Source organism: Haemaphysalis longicornis, unplaced genomic scaffold, assembly GCF_048455015.1.
Source record: "Haemaphysalis longicornis isolate Haplotype H1 unplaced genomic scaffold, Haemaphysalis longicornis Haplotype H1 scaffold_10, whole genome shotgun sequence".
NCBI classification, from domain to species: Eukaryota; Metazoa; Arthropoda; class Arachnida; order Ixodida; family Ixodidae; genus Haemaphysalis; species Haemaphysalis longicornis.
In genome coordinates, this window is record NW_027526204.1 from 7,375,245 (window position 1) to 7,393,755 (window position 18,511).

At 44.4% G+C, this 18,511-nt stretch overlaps 1 long non-coding RNA gene across 1 annotated transcript; it reads right to left on the bottom strand.

Annotated features, from left to right (window-relative positions):
* Positions 1-13,101: 13,101 nt before the first annotated feature.
* Positions 13,102-15,423, bottom strand: LOC144157591 (uncharacterized). The gene is made up of 2 exons (XR_013319787.1): positions 15,048-15,423; positions 13,102-13,918 (listed from the first exon to the last, which is right to left on the bottom strand). It is a non-coding gene; the product is annotated as an uncharacterized LOC144157591 (long non-coding RNA).
* Positions 15,424-18,511: the final 3,088 nt, after the last annotated feature.

The following is an 18,511-nucleotide window of genomic DNA, read 5'->3' on the forward strand; positions in this document are numbered from 1 at the left end:
AGGGTGTAGTGGAGGGAGACAAAGCATGATCGGTCGGTGAATTCACTGGTGGCCTGGGAAATTACGCCAAGCGTTCAGACACAGGAGTTGGTCAGGTGGTTCACGTGCGAGTTGAAATGTAGTTTTGCGTCCATCATTACACCCAAATCACGGGCAATGTGATATCGGATCGGCTCGCACGCGAGGGCCATTCAACGAGCTCACCAGTACAACTCCCTTTATCCAAAGAGGACATCAACGGAATAGCCACAACTCTTGGATGGCGCGTGCAATTGCAGCACTGGCGGAACCCGGAACTGCAGTACGCCCCCCTCTACGCCATCGACCCGCAGTGTACGTTTCGTATACCTCACGGTTTATCGAGGCAAACAGAGTGGGCTATACATCGCCTGCGCCTCAAAGTAGCCTGTACAAAAACCTTTTTTAACAAAATCGGTTTGATGGCATCACCTTTGTGTACGCTTTGCGGTGTACGAGAAGACACGGAACACCTGTTCTGCGTTTGTCCACGTTTTAACTCGGCGCGAACGACAGCGAGAATTATTCAGCATGGGCGAGAACTGTCAGCATGGGCGAGAACTGTCAGCATGGAGGACTTTTTCGGCCCTGGAACAGCGAAGACAGGGCGGTGCGGGGTTTTAAAGCTCTTGCGCGTTTCCTCAGAGACTCTGGACTCGACTCCAGCCTGTGACTGTCTGTGACTTTTTTTTTGTTTTTTTTATGTGTGTTCATGTGTCTGTCTGGTGGAGTTTCTTTCGTTTTTTTTTCTTTTTCTTATTTGTATTAGTCATGTAAGCATATAACCCTTATCACATGTTCACCAACCATCTGAAGTAGCAAGCCCAGCATTATGCAGGGCTGACCTCTTCGGTCTCATTAAAGATTTTTCTCTCTCTCTCTCTACAGAGCGCGTCTTACGGGTACACCAAGCAGAGGGTATGGGAAAATGAGCGGGGAAGCCTTGCGAGTATATGCTATCAAGATAGTTTTAGAGAGATTGAGCTCTACATAGTTGCTGTAGCACCATGCCGAAACTGCATTGATGTCATTTTGCAGGAGCTAGGACACGATCGTCCGGTGAAGAAACCGCGCGATAGAGCTTCATATCAGCGTACAGCGCCTAATAACAGTGTGGATGTCATTTAAAAAAATGTTAAAGAGAAGAGGGCCGAGTGCAGAACCTTGAGGTACCGCTGATATCATCGCCAAAGGCCGGGAGGTGACGCCTTCATAACAGACACAATTGGACCTGCCTTTTAAATAACTGCCGAACCAATGGCAGAACTCACTCGATAGACCATATGCGGACAATTTGCGAAGCAGTAATATGGGGCAGTCACAGGAATGTCTTGAACGGAAAAGGACTCGCTCTAAAAGTGTCACCGGCGCCATGAGCATTATTGACTTATTGTATTTTTTATTGGAGCAAGGAGGGCGTGTGCTGTACGGTGGGGAGTAGGGATGCAAGCAAGAGGATTGAAAAATGTTAAAAAAAGTTGTCTAAGCAAGCTTTGCTCATCATAGAAACAAAACGCGTGGATGAAAAAGAAATTACCACCAAACATTTCGTGAAATAAACAAACTCGCTGGGCAGACAAACTTTGCTCTTCACAGAAACATGCTAGAGCAGAATGAAAAAAAAAGAAACATTACTGCAAATTTTATTAACATAAAAGGATGGGAGAAGGCTTTACGATAAAACGGCATTCGATGAACTGCCGGGACTACCTCGGGGTTTTAAGTTAATCCGTACATCAGCCAGGAATTGTTTCCGAGCGTAACGTCCTCACATTTTAAAATAGATCGTGGACACATTCAACAAAGACCCAAGTTATTAATTCTTCGAAGATAGTAAAGGTATTTAAGCTCGAATCACCTGGCTTTTTCAGGTGTCTTCGAATGGCAGTTCTCGTTGAACAGCCTCCAATCATTCTAGGAAGGCTGACGAAGACGGGTCTAGGACGTTTCGCTGCAGGACATTTCGGTAAAGGTCGTTTCGGTGCGGACATTTCGGTGCGCGGGCGTTTCGGTGTACGGACATTTGGGTGCGAACACTTTTAGGTGACCGATATATCCGGTGCTTCCCTGTTTGAGACAGCCGTTATATTTTTATTTCTGCTTAATGTGGGTGTGAACAACAATCTGGAGCAGTAATTTTATTTTTTGGGTAATGCCATGTTTGATCTTTGCCAGGTATATTTAAAAATTCAACATTTATATATTTTTGTTTAATACCTCGTCCTGGGGACACCTGTTTTTTTTTTTTTTTCATTTAGGACAGGTTGTTAATTTATATTCGCTCTTTTTTGTGGCATGTAAATCAGATAAGACAATTGACTGGTGTTTACGATGGTCTAAAGCCTTGTTTATGTAATTTTTTAAGGAAGGAAGGGTGTAAAAGGAAGGCAGGAAAGTTAACCTGGCTAGAGCATAGTTTGCTATCCCGCACGTGGGAAAGGGAAAATAGGCAAAAAAGAGAAAAGAAAGAATGAAGAGAAGTTGGAGTAGACACGTATGCCCAGCGCTGAAGCACTGACACTGGAGGCGTTCAGTCTATAGTCTGGTGTCGCCCGTAGAAAGCGTAACAGTTCCTTAGTCGCCTTCTGAATTATATACAATCAAATTACATAAATTACATGCACACTCTCAATATCCAAAACATGACAAACATACGTAGCCCCTCAAAATGCAGCAAATCTTATGAAGTGTATTATGTAGGCTGGGCTGTCGTGCTAAAATGAATTTGCAAGCACTGTTCCCGCCAGCTGTTATTTTTACGGACACGTCTAGGATATTGTCGTGGAGGAAGAACGCGCCTTTTTGAAAACGTATTTGAAAACATATCTGCAAGTTAACGGGGAAAAGAACAGGGTAAAAATCAGCGCAGTACACTATAAGCATTTTGATTTTTTTTTATTGAAGTGAGCGCGCAGACGGACTACGCACAGAAAGTGTTTACAAATTGTTGTCAAGAAGATTGTCCATAACTTCCGGCACGACCGTCTTGGAAAATTTGCTTGCCACGGTGGGTGGGCGTTCCTTTTACTTTCAGAACGGCTGTGTTGCTTGCTTTCGTGTTCGCCTCAGTTAATCCAAAGAAACAGAGTTGCTTATGACTCTCAGGATAGTTTTTTCTTGGCATGTTGGAGAGTAACGGGCCTGCCATGCGCCCACATGTGCCTCAGGACCTAGCAATGAGCCCGAATTATGTCCGCGTCGTCAACGTGTAGGTTCCAGACTATTATAGATCGACTGTAAACGCGCCGACACAACGCAGGCGATGAGGCGCGCCGTAGTGGAGGGCTCCGGATTAATGTTGACCACCTGGGGATCTTTAACGCGCGCCGAAATCTCGCACGCACGGGTGTTTTGTTTTTCGCCTCCATCAGAAAAGCCGCCGCCGCGCCTATACTCCCTAGGCTTTAGCCAGCTTGACTTTCCTACCTTCCTTCTACATCCTTCTTTCCTTCCTTCCTATGCATCCCTTCTCTTTACCGGGCCTAACACTGACGACCCAGCCGGACCGAAGCATTTAAATTTCACCACAAAGGGCAGACACTCCATTCCTCTGCTGCAGTTATTTTTTCTTTACTTGCAGGCAGGGAGGCCCAACCGTCTTTGCCCCCAGGCGGACAGCGCTTATGGTCACTAGATGCAACGGGTCATTAGATCCAACGAGTCAGGAGATCAAGTAGGTCACGTGATGCCAGAATCAGAAGATCCAATGAGTCAAGAGATCCGACCGAGTCACTAGATCCAACGCGCCAATTGATCCAATGAGTCAAGAAATCCATCCGAGTCCCTAGATCCAACGCGCCACTGGATCCAACGAGCCATTACATCCAAATGGAGGAACCGCGCGTGCTTGTGTTTTTCGGGATTGGGTGGTCGTTGCGTTCATAGGTTTGTTTTTGTTTACTAGCATCCACGAATAACCGGCTGATGAACTACTAGCACTCTCTAAATGTCTAAGTGTGAAAGCAAGAACGAATTGACTGCAAGATTTTTTCACCATTGAAGTGGTACTTATTTTGTACAAACCACAATTAGGTCTCAACCGTGAATTAGATATCCATACTGTTCGCAATTAAAAAAATAAACATTGGGCATAACTAAGTCGTCACAAATTCGCAATTTCAATAATTCGTTTCAGTCGCTAGCGCTGCTATTCAAAGAAGATTTACAGGAAAGGTAATTAAATGAAAGAGGATTGATGAACGATCCTTAATAAATAACTACAATTTAAATCGTTTAAAAATATGCGGATTCATAATTGTGCATAAATATTACCATAAGACGCCGTTTTTTTAGAAAAATAAATCTTTGAGATGCTGCCCAAAGAGAAACCAATACAACGCGATTGAGGAACCCTTTTTATACACAATTTCTGAAGAAATCGTTTCGAAGAAATTGAGTGCACTTATGGTTATGCCGGGATAAAGAAAATATTAATAACATAAAAAAAATTTGTAGTTGATTGAAACTTTTCACTGTGCCTTTTTCTTTTTTCCTATCATCAATTCCTGGATCACCGCTTTGTACCGAAATCAACCTGCACTGGAACGTGCGTGTGCTTAACTCTGTGTGCAATCATATGCTCATGCACCGGAAAGGCCTTGTAAAAATACCCCCAAAAACGAATGTGTTATTCTAGTTTTTTTTTGTACCCCAAATTTTGGATTCTGAATCCCGATGGACGTTCGCCCTAAGGGTCAGCCACCTGTCCCTCCTCGAATTTCTTTCGGCGCATGGGAACGGGAGAAGGGGCGTGCATGGCGCCGGCTTCGGCGGGAGCTCGCCTAGAACCCTTGCACTTGGATCGGGCCACCTCTACCATTCGTGTAGCGGTGCAGCGGCCGCTAGCCAAGGCAACAGAGCGTTACTAAATAAGCTAAGCAACCCTTTCAGGAGCTCAATGCGCAGTTTTCCAAGAACGCGCCGAAGCGGACGACGTGGGCGACCGAGGGATAAGAGACGGTGATAATGAGCGACCGCGAGGAATAAGTGAAGGTGAAAAATCCTTCCCTGCGAGTGGACGAATATTCCGGTATTTTGTGTGCGCTGCTCTGTACTATCGGATTCGCCGAACAGAGATTTGTTCCCAGGTCGTCAATACGGATGCTTTCCCCTGTTTTACTATCTTGCATGAATGTAAAGATGCATGCATAAATTTTGTTGTCATACTGCAAACTTCGTCTTCATGGCCCTCATTTTACTTTGGCAACGAGAAGTCCCCCGGAAAGCTCAAAGCCACCTCAACCTCCAGTTGGCGAGCAAGACGGAATGTCAACGAACAATCACTCTGTTATTATTGGTTCCTCCCCAGCTTTCCTGCTGAAAAATATAACTGCACGGGAACCTAGTTAATTCACAAGAAAAAGTGATATTTCGCACTGATCAAGCAGTGGTCTCGAATATGAAAATCCGAATAGTTTGCATGTCAAAGTTACTACTCATACACTTCAAAGGGATATTTAAAAGGCCATGAAGCCTTGGAGAACGAAGTCATAAACTTGAAACTGCGCACAAAGCAAGCTTTTGCCCCATCATTGGCTGTGCGAAAAGTCATTGCACTGCGCTCAATAACATTATAGTAATCACACCTGGCAAAATTGCGGTAAGCCGGAAAGCTGCACCTGGTCTTCCTTTATTCAACTATTTGTTATACATCATTTTTTCGCGAGTAGGTGGCAATGAAGTCATTTTTTTACAATGCAGTGGTAAGTCGCTCGCTCGTGTGCATTTCTACTTTGCCCTGTTATGTCAGCAGGATCGTTCAGCAGATTACGCTTGGCGACAAAGCCCCAACTTATTCGGGAAACTGCTGTAGCTTTAAATCCAGCGTAGACATGTCAGGTAAAGTTATGGTGCCGCCCGACAGATCTTTCATCACGGCGAGTTCATTTACTTGTCGTAATTAGGTGGTCCACAGTGAAATGATAAGCGTTGAATAATTCTTTTTTGTTGTAAACATGTGAACATCTACGGGATGAGAATGGTTACAGAAAATGGCTGTAACTCTTGTTTTGGTGAGGAGACCCCGAAACGTATAAATGAAGTCTGACTTCTGAGGCGGCTACATGATCGTGGGGAGTTTTAGCTTAGGCGATATCACGGGCAATTTACCAGTCGCAGTTTTGATAGAACGAACATAAAGCCGCTGCTCCTAAGACATTCCATTAGCGCCTCGAAAACAACGTAAAACAGGCAACCTCATGTTTGTCTGTTAGAATAAAACTGCAGCCATTTCAAATTAAATTACAATATTGAACTGAGAAATAGCTTCAATCGCACATAACAATCGTATTGTGTTCCTTGGACTCGTTCGAACTATACGTCCGGTCAATACGCTCGCATACAATATAAAATCTACTCTCGATAGTTAAAAGAAGCCTAATTAGAATTTTCGGTTAACTTCAAGTGGTGTTCTAGCTGTTCTCGGCAATTATACCTGCAATTCAATAGAAAAATTCCCCGATAATTTGAAGCAAAAACTAATTATGTCGATTGATTGGAAGGTATTTTGAATAAAAGCATACATGTGGCCGTCATTTCTCGATTAAATTCAAAATTTTCACCGTCAAAACACCACCGTGCACCGTGTTACGTCGGCGCATGGCAACTGGCCGTTGAAACCAAACTTTTTTGCTGCACACAACTCCGTGTAAGCAGATTGCGTGCTGGACGCTTCAGGCTTCAACTTTAGCGATGAGTCTTAACACTCAGGACAATGTCGTGCGCTTGAATTGGCGAGAAGTCAAGGTTGCGACCAAAATCAAGAAGGGCGACGTTTAGCGTAGTTATGGCAATGCTTTCATGGTACTTTCTGTTTCATTGATTGATTGATTGATTGATTGATTGATTGATTGATTGATTGATTGATTGATTGATTGATTGATTGATTGATTGATTGTGAGGTTTAACCCGCCAACGCTACGCAGGCGATGAGGCGCGCCGTAGTGGAGGGCTCCGGAATAAGTTAGACCACTTGGAAATCTTTAACGTGCGCCGAAATCTCGAACACATCGGCGTTTTCGTTTTTCGCTTCCATCGGAAAAGCGGCCGCCGCGGCCGGGAATTGAACCCGCGTCCTTGGGCTCAGCAGCACAACGCCTTGGCCAATGAGCCACCACGGCGGGATTCTGTTTATTTGAAAGTTGTGTTAGTTCGAAGGTTTTTGTGGTCCTCATGGAGTTCGTATTAATATGAGTCAATTAACTGTATTGCGAAAGTGCAATTCAAAGCGCTTTTGTGACTCCTTTCGTAACATCATTTTCATTACTATCTAACAGCTTCACTGTCTAACAGTTTTTATACGAAGGTATCGCATTTTGCTACCAACTGTGCGCATCGCAGCTGAAGTTGTTCGTTTTGGCTTTCTGCGTTTTTAAAGCGAAGCCTCCGAAAGGTTTAAATATTCCACCAAATATTCAACAAATAAACAGTCGTTTTTGGCAATTCCGCATAACCATCCCCTGGCCTAAAATAACGCAGAATTGCGAACAAGAATATTTCTAATAAATAGGTTCGAATCAAAAGGTCCGAGGGCCGCGTGCGGCCCGCGGGAGGAGCGTTTGGAGCCCCTGCTTCAAAGAAATAGATCAGGAGTCCGGCGGACCGGGAACGGCTAGCGGGGCTCCGGCCGCGGTTGGGGTCAAGAAGACGACGTAGGCCACGTCTGAAGTCTGCATGCAGACAAATTTACTGCAGGATCACTACATGTTTTTTCCAATGCAATCGGAGATGCCGAAAAAAAAAGAATAAAACGTCATCGAGGAACGATTCTCAACAAATAATTACACGAAAAATCGTTTCAAGGAAGTCGAGTGCATTTGTATATGAGGCTGTGTCTATATGCCGTCCGACGGTATTATAAGCCCTCCGCTAAACCAACAGAAAAAAGTTAGGACACCGAAAACTAATGTAAGTTGTGAAAATTATAATTATGTGAAAAGGCAAAAAAAAAAAAAGAGAGAGAAAACCGATGACTACTGCGTTATAAGGTTAAATGGACCTTTCCGGCACCGGTCCTCCTAGCGGCTGCCACGGCGAACTAAAATTAAAATTAACAGTAAGCCCCCCCTCCCCCCCCTCATTTAAAGTCAGGCTTTCGGAGAACCTGTGCACAAAATATCGCCGTCTCGCGTTCCCCCCGCACCCGCCATCACGTGTACCTTTCCCACTCCCTATTACTGCGTGGTATGTCATTATACTCGTTTTGTGCAAACCAGTCTTGTGCAATAAGTAGTCACTAGTAACGCGTTAGGGGTAACTAATTACTCTTTCAGTAGCTTGTAACTGTAACTAGTCACTTTTTTACGGAGTAACGGTAGCAGGCAATTCCGTTACAGTTACTTCCTTTCTTATAGAAAACTATCTGAAAGCAATACTTCTTAAAGGCCTACGTACAGTTCCCGCTTTCTACTTTTCCGAACTTTTTTCTCTCCACCTTTTCTCTCCACAACACAGCTCCCCTTGCAGTTTAGGAGGGGAGGTCGCAAAGAGGCTGGATTATCTTTCCTTCGGAAGACGAAGGTCGGAGGTCGGTCTTAGAGGTGGCGTCTTGAGCTATTCCGCCGTCTTGAGCGAGCAGAAGCAAGAAAAAGAAAAAAGGAAACTGCAAATTAGACCTGCGAAAAGAAGGATGCCTCGGATGCCAACTTTGAGAAACAACTCACCCTAAGTTGAAATGAGTTTTGCAAACAAATTTCCCGACACCAGGGGTGCATCTACAAAGAGGCTCGTACAACAAAATAAGGCGCGCAGAACGACTGTTGGTGTTGGGCTTGAGTGCGCCCCTTTTAGGTTCCCTTCCTCTGTAGGGTCTCACCACGTGTAATTTTATACGTTCATACTAAATAAACTCGATCATTTGATTTGTCCTATATTACTTACTTTTATAACGGAAATGTAATGATTTACTTTTCCACAGCAACATTTTAAAAATCCTGTAACGGTAACTGTAACAGAGTTACTTTTTTGGATCGGGCAACCATAGCTGGAACACTGTTACTTTTCACTGGTAAAGTGCGCACGATTGGTGCAGACACAGAGAGAGACACAATTTTCTCGATCTCTGCTATTTTCCCTTTTTGTCAAACAGCCCAACGCGAATATCATTCACATCATTTGCTGCGGTTGTTGTAATGTTGGAACGGGGTTCTATTGTACTATATTTATTTGTAGCTAGTTTTCCTTGTACATCTGACAAAAGTACTGTTTCGCTGCCATTAAAAAAAAAAAAGAGTTTTACTTCGGACAAAATGAGCTGTATCATTCCGTACCTCGTTTTAGATTGCATTTTATAGTACTTGTCGGCACATTTCGAGCTTTACTAGTTGCGTAGACTATAAAAATAAATTGATTAACGCGGAAACAGGGAGTGTTGGAACATAATCTAACCAAAACAGCGCAAAAAAAAAAAGAGAAATACAGAGCGAAGACGACAAGGACTGCGGATTCCTTGTCGTCCTCGCTCTGTATTTCTCTTTTTTTCGCTGTTTCGGTTTGATTACAAAAAGAAAGTCATAGCTGGAGAGCGGTACGGGTTCTTTAAATTGCGTTGTTCACAACTTCTTTCTTGCGTGTACTTTACACACTTCATGCGATTAGTGCTGAATTCTAGCTTAACATTAAAGCCTCCAATCTCTTTCTTAACCCTTTGATTGATTTTGGAGTTTAACGCGCTGTCGCAACGCAGGCGATGAGGCGCGCCGTAGTGGAGGGCTCCGGATTAATTTTGACCACCTGGGGATCTTTATCGTGCGCCGAAATCTCGTACACACGGGCGTTTTTGCTTTTCGCCTCCATCAGAAAAGCGGCCGCCGCGGCCGGGAATCGAACCCGCGACCTTGTGCTCAGCAGCGCAACGCCTTAGCCACTGAGCCACCGCGGCGGGTCTTTCTTAACCCTTTAGCTAAAACGCGCAGGGTGCAAGTCAAAACCGCAAAAAAAGTTCAGACCTTGCTAACTTGAAAGGAGGCACTTGGACCCGATCATGGGACCATCTTCCCCTAGATTGGCACTGGGACCATTTTTTTCTGTTTCCCCTTCATTACGATTGCATTTTTTTATCGTTTTAACCGTGGGATTTAGAAGCATGCTTTTAGAAACAGCGCGGCTGCCGCGCCGCTAAAACCAGCTTCCACGCTTCCATACGCTGTGCTGCGCTGCCATGATAGTCTGGTAGCAGTAAGGCAAGTCTGTCTTTACCAGTGTTCTTGTTTGTTCTCCCAGCTTTAGCTGTGGCTCCCAGTCGTTTAGCGCGAGACACAGCCGCAACAGATAATATCGTACTAAATAAGCCCTTATTCCTTCGCGGCAAACTTGAACGCAATCGTGTTCCCAGATGGGACGTTCCCTCGTCGACTGCGGCGGCTGTGCGGAGAGCGGCTCGAAACTGGCCGCCGTCCCAGCCGGAGGATGCGGCGCGGTCGGCCGCGGTAGGGCGTTGCCATGGCAACCGCCTCCGCGGCGCCGAACGGAATGCCTTTGCGGCGACTGGATCGCCGTCTACTCTACTCCTCGCGTTTCCTCCATGCACGCTGGCTGCGCCTCGGGCCAGCCGCAACACCAAACAGGAAAAAGAAGTCCCGAATGAGCAACATGCCAATAAGAGCAAGAGGCCAATACACAGTGCAGTGTTGCGGAATGGGCATCCCCATTCTATTCCGATTACTTTCCGAGGAATTAGAACTTGCGTGATTCCATTCGTTTCAATTCCTCATGATGACAGAATTTAGCCCATTTCAACTCCTGGAATGGAATTCGTTTCATTTAATTCCTCAACCTAAGAACTGCCCCAGGTGCTCTATCGAGTTATCGAGGAACGCAACATGCATCTCACGTTATCATACGCGTTGAAAACTGCAAGAGTATGCAAAATGTGTCACGTGTCACCGATTTGGGAGGTGGTAGCAGCTTGGTTACCTACCTGATATCTTGTGCAGAACCACCCTTTTAATGAAAAAATCACCATCCCTTCCCAACGAAAGTGGTGGGAAGTGCGAAAGCTAAAAGTGCGTCACACTTTCACTGGCAGAGCGTCCAGCCGATCGTCAAACCTTCAAGGACCCAAATCGCAAGCTAAGATCGAACCCATGCTACGCTTTTTCGCTCACTGAGGAAACGCATCTGAGAACGACCTGCATGTATATCGATACGGGGTTTATGAGATAAACACGCACTCTTGTACTCTCTCTTCATAATCGACGCTTGTGTTGTCTTATTTAGAACCGTTCCTTTTTCGCGATTTTCAAGTGACCACTAGGACAAGTCCTGTTCCAGAGAGAGAGAAAGACTTCCCTCGCGGTTCCCGCTTTCACGCACGCGCCGTGTGTACAGAGATCGTATCAGAGCTTTTAGGTCGACCAACCGGTCTATGGGGAAATGCGCTAGTTGTTTGACAGAACGCCATCGGTGGTAGTTTCGCTTTAAAAATGGGTGGTGTGCCACTCCTCCTTTTTGCACAATAAGTAGCGGGATCCCACTACCTATTATGGTATTTGCATGCTAGCATGATTGAATGGTTTGCTCTTGTGTGACACGAGATGAAGCAGCTATTATATTGATGCCGGCTTTTTTTTTGTTTCGTTGCAAAGTCTGTCACGTTATATCTTGCAATCTGCTTTGCGTACCGTCATAAGAGCGTAATTAGTATGCTGTGGATAAGTCACAGGCATGTCGCGCGGAGCTTTCTCACGTGTAAACACATTCAAAATGCTTACTTGAATGATTTCAAATGAAATTTACAGCATTGAGTACTAATGCTACTGCACCAACGCGAGAGACGGGAGGGCAGCGTCACGGAACACCGTTAACAGTTATGCATTCACCTTAGGGAAGTCGCCGCCGCTTCCACGTCGACCTCCATTTCGCTTGTTTATTGCCCGGAACTACCTCAGTCCAATCCGTTCAATGCGGGCCATTATTTATGACCCCCTCATTTAAGGTGACAGAACCATATCGTCACGGGAGCCCTGGAAAAATAAAGTAGGATCAGGCAGTTTTTTCCCACGAATGCACGAGGACTTGATCAAAATTTTCAAATGAAGCTTCCGTGCGTGAATAGTAGCGATGCTCCAGCTGTCAAGCCGACGACTACGGCTTCAGTAATCGGGTACGTCTGTATTCAGGCGCTAAGGCCACGTGCACAGAAATACAGCAACCAGACCACGAACCAGTTTGGCATAGCATAAAGTTCTTGGAGTTACACTTACTTTCAATCTGAGTTGGAATAGTCATATACAATTTCTGTGTCGACGCCTGTCTGTCGCGGTGGCCGCATTATCTTGCAGTAGAGCATTGCTGCCGGTTAATGTTAAAATTCAACTATACTATGCTCTATTTACATCTCAGGCTACACTGTAAAAAATTTTTGCTCGAAAAAACAGAAATTTTCTGGCAGCTGTCCTGCCAGAAATTTTCTGTAAAGTTATGTTTTCTGTTTTTCATGTTTCTGTTATTTTACAAGCATTTTCTGTTTCTCACTACAGAGAATTTATGTCAATTCCCTGTTTTCGGTTTTTCATGGTTCTGTTATTTAACAAGCATTTTCTGTTTCTCACTACAGAAAATTTATGTCAATTCCCTGTTTTCGGTTTTTAGTTTTCTGCTTTTTTATAAATTTTCTTGTTTTTTAAGGTTGTGTTTTCCTCCAGAAAATCTGTGAACCTTCTGTTTTATACTGGCAGCTTTTCTATAGACTATTTGTGTTGTGCATACATCATTTTTTTACCAAAATATAATAATGTACTGTTTCACGTTTCTTGTTCAATTGTTTTGCTCACTTAACAAGTAAGGTTAAATTGTTTTGCTCTGACTTATTTTGACATCAATCTCTGCTAAAATAAGTCAAAGCAAAAGTATTCAGCGCCGTGACACGATTTCGGTTATGGTCCTTCATAAAATACATGTCCTGTTACTTTTTCACATCTTGAAAGTACTGCAGTTGAATTCGCGGCTTTATGCTTCATGGGTGAGAATAATCATGCCTTGAAAATAAAACATCACCCTGCATCATATTGTTTGAAACTGCCCACACAATTACTGGTGTGCAGTACATAGCATAAAGTGACCACTCAGGCACACAAGAAAGCAGGGTGAAAGTATCATTAACATTATTTATTTTTCTGCCAAACTTAAGGCTGTTGCTACCAAGAATTAACTTAGTTACGAACAACGTATCAACAATCTCAAATATGAGGATCTGAGTATGAAAACAAAATCACAAATCATGATATTGTGGCACAGTGAACAAAAGCAGACTTTCAATGGCAGAGGTTTTGTTCGACTAGGAAGATCACCTTTTTTTCAACTTTCAGAAATGCCCACAAACACGCCACTGAGGCAAAACAAACTATTTACAGAACGTAATCAGTGACGTTAAACTAAGAACACTTTTTCTACAGTGACATTAAGCTACAAAATGTTCACATGTCATATTACTACAGTACAATACTACTACGGTGAGAGCTCCGATAGGACTAGGAACACATTTTTTTCTACTTCCAAAAAAAAAAAGACCAATAAAATAAAATCCCACATTTTTCCTGCTTTCTGGAAGCAGAAAGATGCAACATAACGCAAACACCATGGTAATGAAAAATGAGGGAGGAAGTGTTGTGAGACTAGGAACATAACATCTTTTCCACATTAATGAAATCACAAAAAAGCAGAGAACATTTAAATGTCAATTTATACAATAGCAAAGTAACCAAGAATGCGGCACGTTTGGTGCAAGGCGCTTCCACCAGAGACATTTTCACTGCTGCTCAGGGAAATTGGAGTGGGGGGCCTAGTAGATTTCATGGTCTTCCACCACAGTGATCAGGGATGCGACATTCGGAAACAGGAAATGCTGCTTTTGCTTTGACTTCTCCACCTTTGCTCCATGTCAGGGTTGATGGCTGCAATAACCCTGCAACAAGAATAGCATACGTTCCGCATATAAAATACATGTGCACCAACAAAACAACATCGTTTGCAGGGTTTTATGTATGGTATCATGCTGTAATGCACGTAAAGCACGTCCCCAAAAATGTTTGGCTTTCGGGGAACCCGTGCGCGAAATATTCTGGTCCTGCAATCCCTCCCGCACCCAGCTGTCACCCGTGCCTCTCAAATTAATGCCACGGTAGCAGGCGCACGCTCGCGTGACTAACCTGCAGTGGCCGAAGCACCCCCTTTTCTTTACTTTTTTTTTTCATTTTCCTTGCTCCCTCACAGGTAGCCAAGTGCTCACAGCGCGCAGCGCCAAACATTTCTGGCCCTTTCTTTGAAAGCCTTTTTTGTGTGCATGTACGAACTCACTGCGAACTTCCCGGAAAGAGAAAATAAAAACGTGCAGCCCTAAGAAGCATAGCCGCTCCCCAAGCAGCAAGCTGAGGGGGCGCGCTTTTGTTTATTTCACCCGAGGCAACTGCCAATTATGGTGGACCGGCAGCCCGCGCATGTGCAGGTCGCCACTGGAAAAAGGCCCAATGAACCTTTTTCCAGTAGCGATGTGTTCATACGGGGCGTGAAATATAGCTACAGCTGTTAGAAAGTAAGCCACGGCCACAAAAAGAAAAAAAGAGAGGAAAGCTTGGGGAGACTCGAACCCGTAATTATAACATCCGTAAGCAGAGACGTAACCTTTACACTAAACCCCACGACGGAAAACGGCATCTGATCCGCCGAATTTCATTTCGTCTGAACGGAACTTTTAGCAACCTACGGTAGACAATGCCTATGTATAACCACAGACAACGCGCGAGGTGGTGTTGAGTTGCGGTCACCAGCTGGTAAATAGAAAGGCGGCTGCTTCGTGCGTATAACATTCATCAAAAGAAAAAAAAAACTCGTATTAAGGCGAGCGTCACTATATAGGCACGGCACAACGCTCTTGTCCCACGAGGCGACGTATCGCTACGCTACGGGGCGAGCACTTCATAACAATCTGTTTCCATCCAACAAGCCAACAAACAACAGGGCAGGTACGAAAAAGAGAGCCATAAACAGGAACTAGGCGCAGCCTCCACAGGACATAGTTCAAATTTAGTACTCACCCTGGGAAGATGAAGAATTGAAGAAAGAAGCCCGCCGCTGAATCGTTGTGCTAGTACCTACAGGGCGGCCATTTGCAATGGGCCGCATTTCAGAATTGCAGGAGCGCAACAAAATGACCTCGGCCGGGCGCTGTTCGACGGTTAAGTAAATTCTTGTTAAACATTTAAAAAATTATTCATATTTTATTCTATTTTATGCAAATTAATAGTACAATATTTTCACGATTTCACGCCTGTTATTGGTCAAGACGAGGAAATAACAGAAAATGTGTGTTGTTTCTGTTAACAGGTTTCTGTTTACTAAGCATAACAGAAAACTTCTGTACGGCAACAGACATTGTATGTAAAAACTCTGTAAATTTACAGACATTTTTTACAGTGTAACTACTGCAGTCTCGTTTGGAGTTCGACTACAAAAAATAATGTAGATAAAATCACTGTGCTTCAGAAAGCAGCTTTACGCAATATAGCATTAGTGGACCGAATGATTTGAAAACCACTATAACTACAGACTTATGCACTGTTTCTTCTTCTCCCAATGTAATTTAAAAGATTTTTTAATACTGTTATCATCCCTACGGCCACACGATACAGCTGTCCAGACTAGAGATCCTGAACCATGGTTCGTTCCCCGTTTTCGTACACAATACAAAATGCAATCATTAAAACACAACCTCCCTGTGCTACTTAATAAATATAACAATGTAAGTATCGCTAGTCGCAAGCGTTTACGCGAGTATTTCATTAACTTAACATGTGTATCTTAGTGTGTTTCTGTTATAAAATTTTATTGCTTTTGACGTTGCGTACTTATGACGCATGTATGTTTTATGTCATTGTATAGAATTCCCAATGTAATGAGTGTACATTGATTGTATGAACATTACTTAGGCCAGTGAGAATGTATCTGTATTTTTTGTGTTTGTATCATTACTTCCAGTGAGATGTAATCGTACAGTAATTTATTTTCTTCTTCCTGTAAATTGTCAATGTTGCATTGTTGCCATTATGTACAAAGGCTCCTGGGCTAAAAGCTGCAATGAGCAGCTTGACAGGGTCAAGCTGCTCATTGCAGCTTTTAGCCCAGGAGACCATCCAGAGCTACACTTCTGTGTATCGGATAATAAAATTTGACTTGACTTGACTTGAAAACACTCAGACTAAAATAAAGACAAAAAATGTTTTTGGTCTTGTGTGGTCCTTTTGAGTCCTTCCGTGGCGAAGACCACAGCGCGCACGTTCATTCGAGCGAAAGTACACGCGTACGTCGCAAGCGCGCCTACGACGGACTTCACGTTTTTTTATCTGAAAAAAACACAAGTAGTATTAATTTTGTGAACTGTGATAGCGGTGCTTTGCACGCGGTCTCATCGCGATCCTGTGCGAAACGTCTTTTTTGCCCATCATGCACTCATAAGAACTGCGGTGATGGGCAAAAGCTGCTTTGTTCCCCGCTGCTCAACGGGATGCAAGTCCTGCCGTGAAAAGATTTCACTCTTCTCAGCACAGAAGGATAAAGGGAGGCTAAACGCGCCATCCCAAGAAAGGATCTACTTCTGCAGCCGACGGACTATATGTGTGAGCTGCACTTCGAGCCTCACCTTGTTTCGAAGACTTGGACAGCGGAGCACAATGGACATGTCCTGGTAAGCAAGCCTCGCCGCGCATTATTGGCAAAGGACGCCGTGCCAACCAGGTTTCCCGACCAGCCTGCTTATGTGTCTAAAACATTAAAAACCAGGAAGCGGCCTGCCGACAGGCAACCTCTCGCCCCAGCTAAAAAGAGCAACAGCTCAACGTGCGCCAGTCCCGATGGGAACCAAGAGTCTTGCATGCCGTCAGAACCAGACCGTGGTGATGACTGCGCGAACGGAAGCAATGTTCAAGAGGAAGTTTCGGTTTCTGTGGCAGTGGCACCTTTTAACATTTGAGATGTTGTTCGACAACCCGTCACTCGTGTGCCTTCCCTCCAAGTCATGGGGATATATCAACCATATCGAAATGGGTGCCGCCAAGAGCATTGTGTTCCTAGAGTTGATGCGAAACAGAAGCCCTCCCGGCCAGTCTTTCAAGTCGGTGCCTCCGGCTGCTGACGCAGCGGAAGCTCGTCCACTTGGTAGTAGCGTCGATGTCGGTTTGTTCGCCGCACCGCGGCTTGTCGAGATCGACGAAAGAATGGAAGCCCGCGTACTCTTGATGGGCAGGTCTGTTGCCATTGAAGATCTCCAACTTGTAAGCAAGTTCTCATCAGTTGAAGACGTGAAGTCTTTACTGGGTCACGTGCAAAATATTAAAATTGGTGCTGGTGGACCCAGCAGCGTCGAATACCCCCATGCAGCACCAAGGAGTGCCTTCATCGACATGAATAGCAGGTGGCGCCACAAGAAATGTGATTTTTTCCTGAGTGCGGGAACAACAGTTTGCCAGAAATATTTCAGCTTGTCTGACACTGTGCGGATCCACCAAACACGGGCACTGAAGAAAAAAGAGCAGCTCGAGGCCAGCTCGTATTCACTTTTCACGTGCCCAACAAAGCAGCGAGAAACTTGCTACTCTGCGGCGGGCAAATTACGCCCTTGAAAGATAAAAAAAACGCCTCCTCCACCGCTTGAAGGATCTTTCTTGGCGACTCAAGGAAGCCCGTGAATGCCTGAAAAAGTTTCTGAGGAAGAGCTCGAGAAGAAGCTTTCAAAGCTTAAAGGGACAGACAACCGATTTTTGTCGAGTATATATTCTCTATCCCAAATGAAAGAGCATCACTTACAGCACCTTGACGAGAAACGGTTTTGCTGATAACGCTCTAGAACTTTTTAAATCGAATTTTTTGATCTACGAGTCGTATGTGTCCCCCCCAAAACTAATGCTGGCAACCATGACATAGAGTAGCTCGCCAACATATTTTTGTCTGTATGCGAAATAAAAAACGACATTTAAAAACTTGTTCCCAGCTAAAAAAGTTTGAATCGCAGGCTTTCCTGTTCCTTTATGTGTTTTTTTTTAATGCAAGGGTCAATTTTGCACGAATGCGCCATCTGTTGGGATAGACGATAGGTAGAATCTGGCTTCACGTGGGGGCGGGAAGTTCGATTCTCCCCGGGCGCGACGTTTTTTTGTTTTTTTTTGTTAAGCTGCCGTTGGCGTATTTGGAGACTGAAATCAAATATTTTGGCAGAACAAACGCCCCTGACTCAGACAGAACCGTCAAAGCTCCTTCGCTAGGTCTGTTTACTGAACGCTGCCGTTGATTCCGGGCATGGTGGCTCAGTTAGCCACACTGGGAGCAACCCAGCGGCGGCGGGCGGCGTGTCTTAAGAATTTTCAAAGTAATGTTTAGAAATACATATACTATTTAAGCTTGTACAAATACTTGTGTTAAAAGGTTTTCAATACGTAAATAAACATTTCAGCAGTTACAGGAGCTGCTAGGTTTGCAGGTCACGTGACAGGGACACATATTGTAGTGT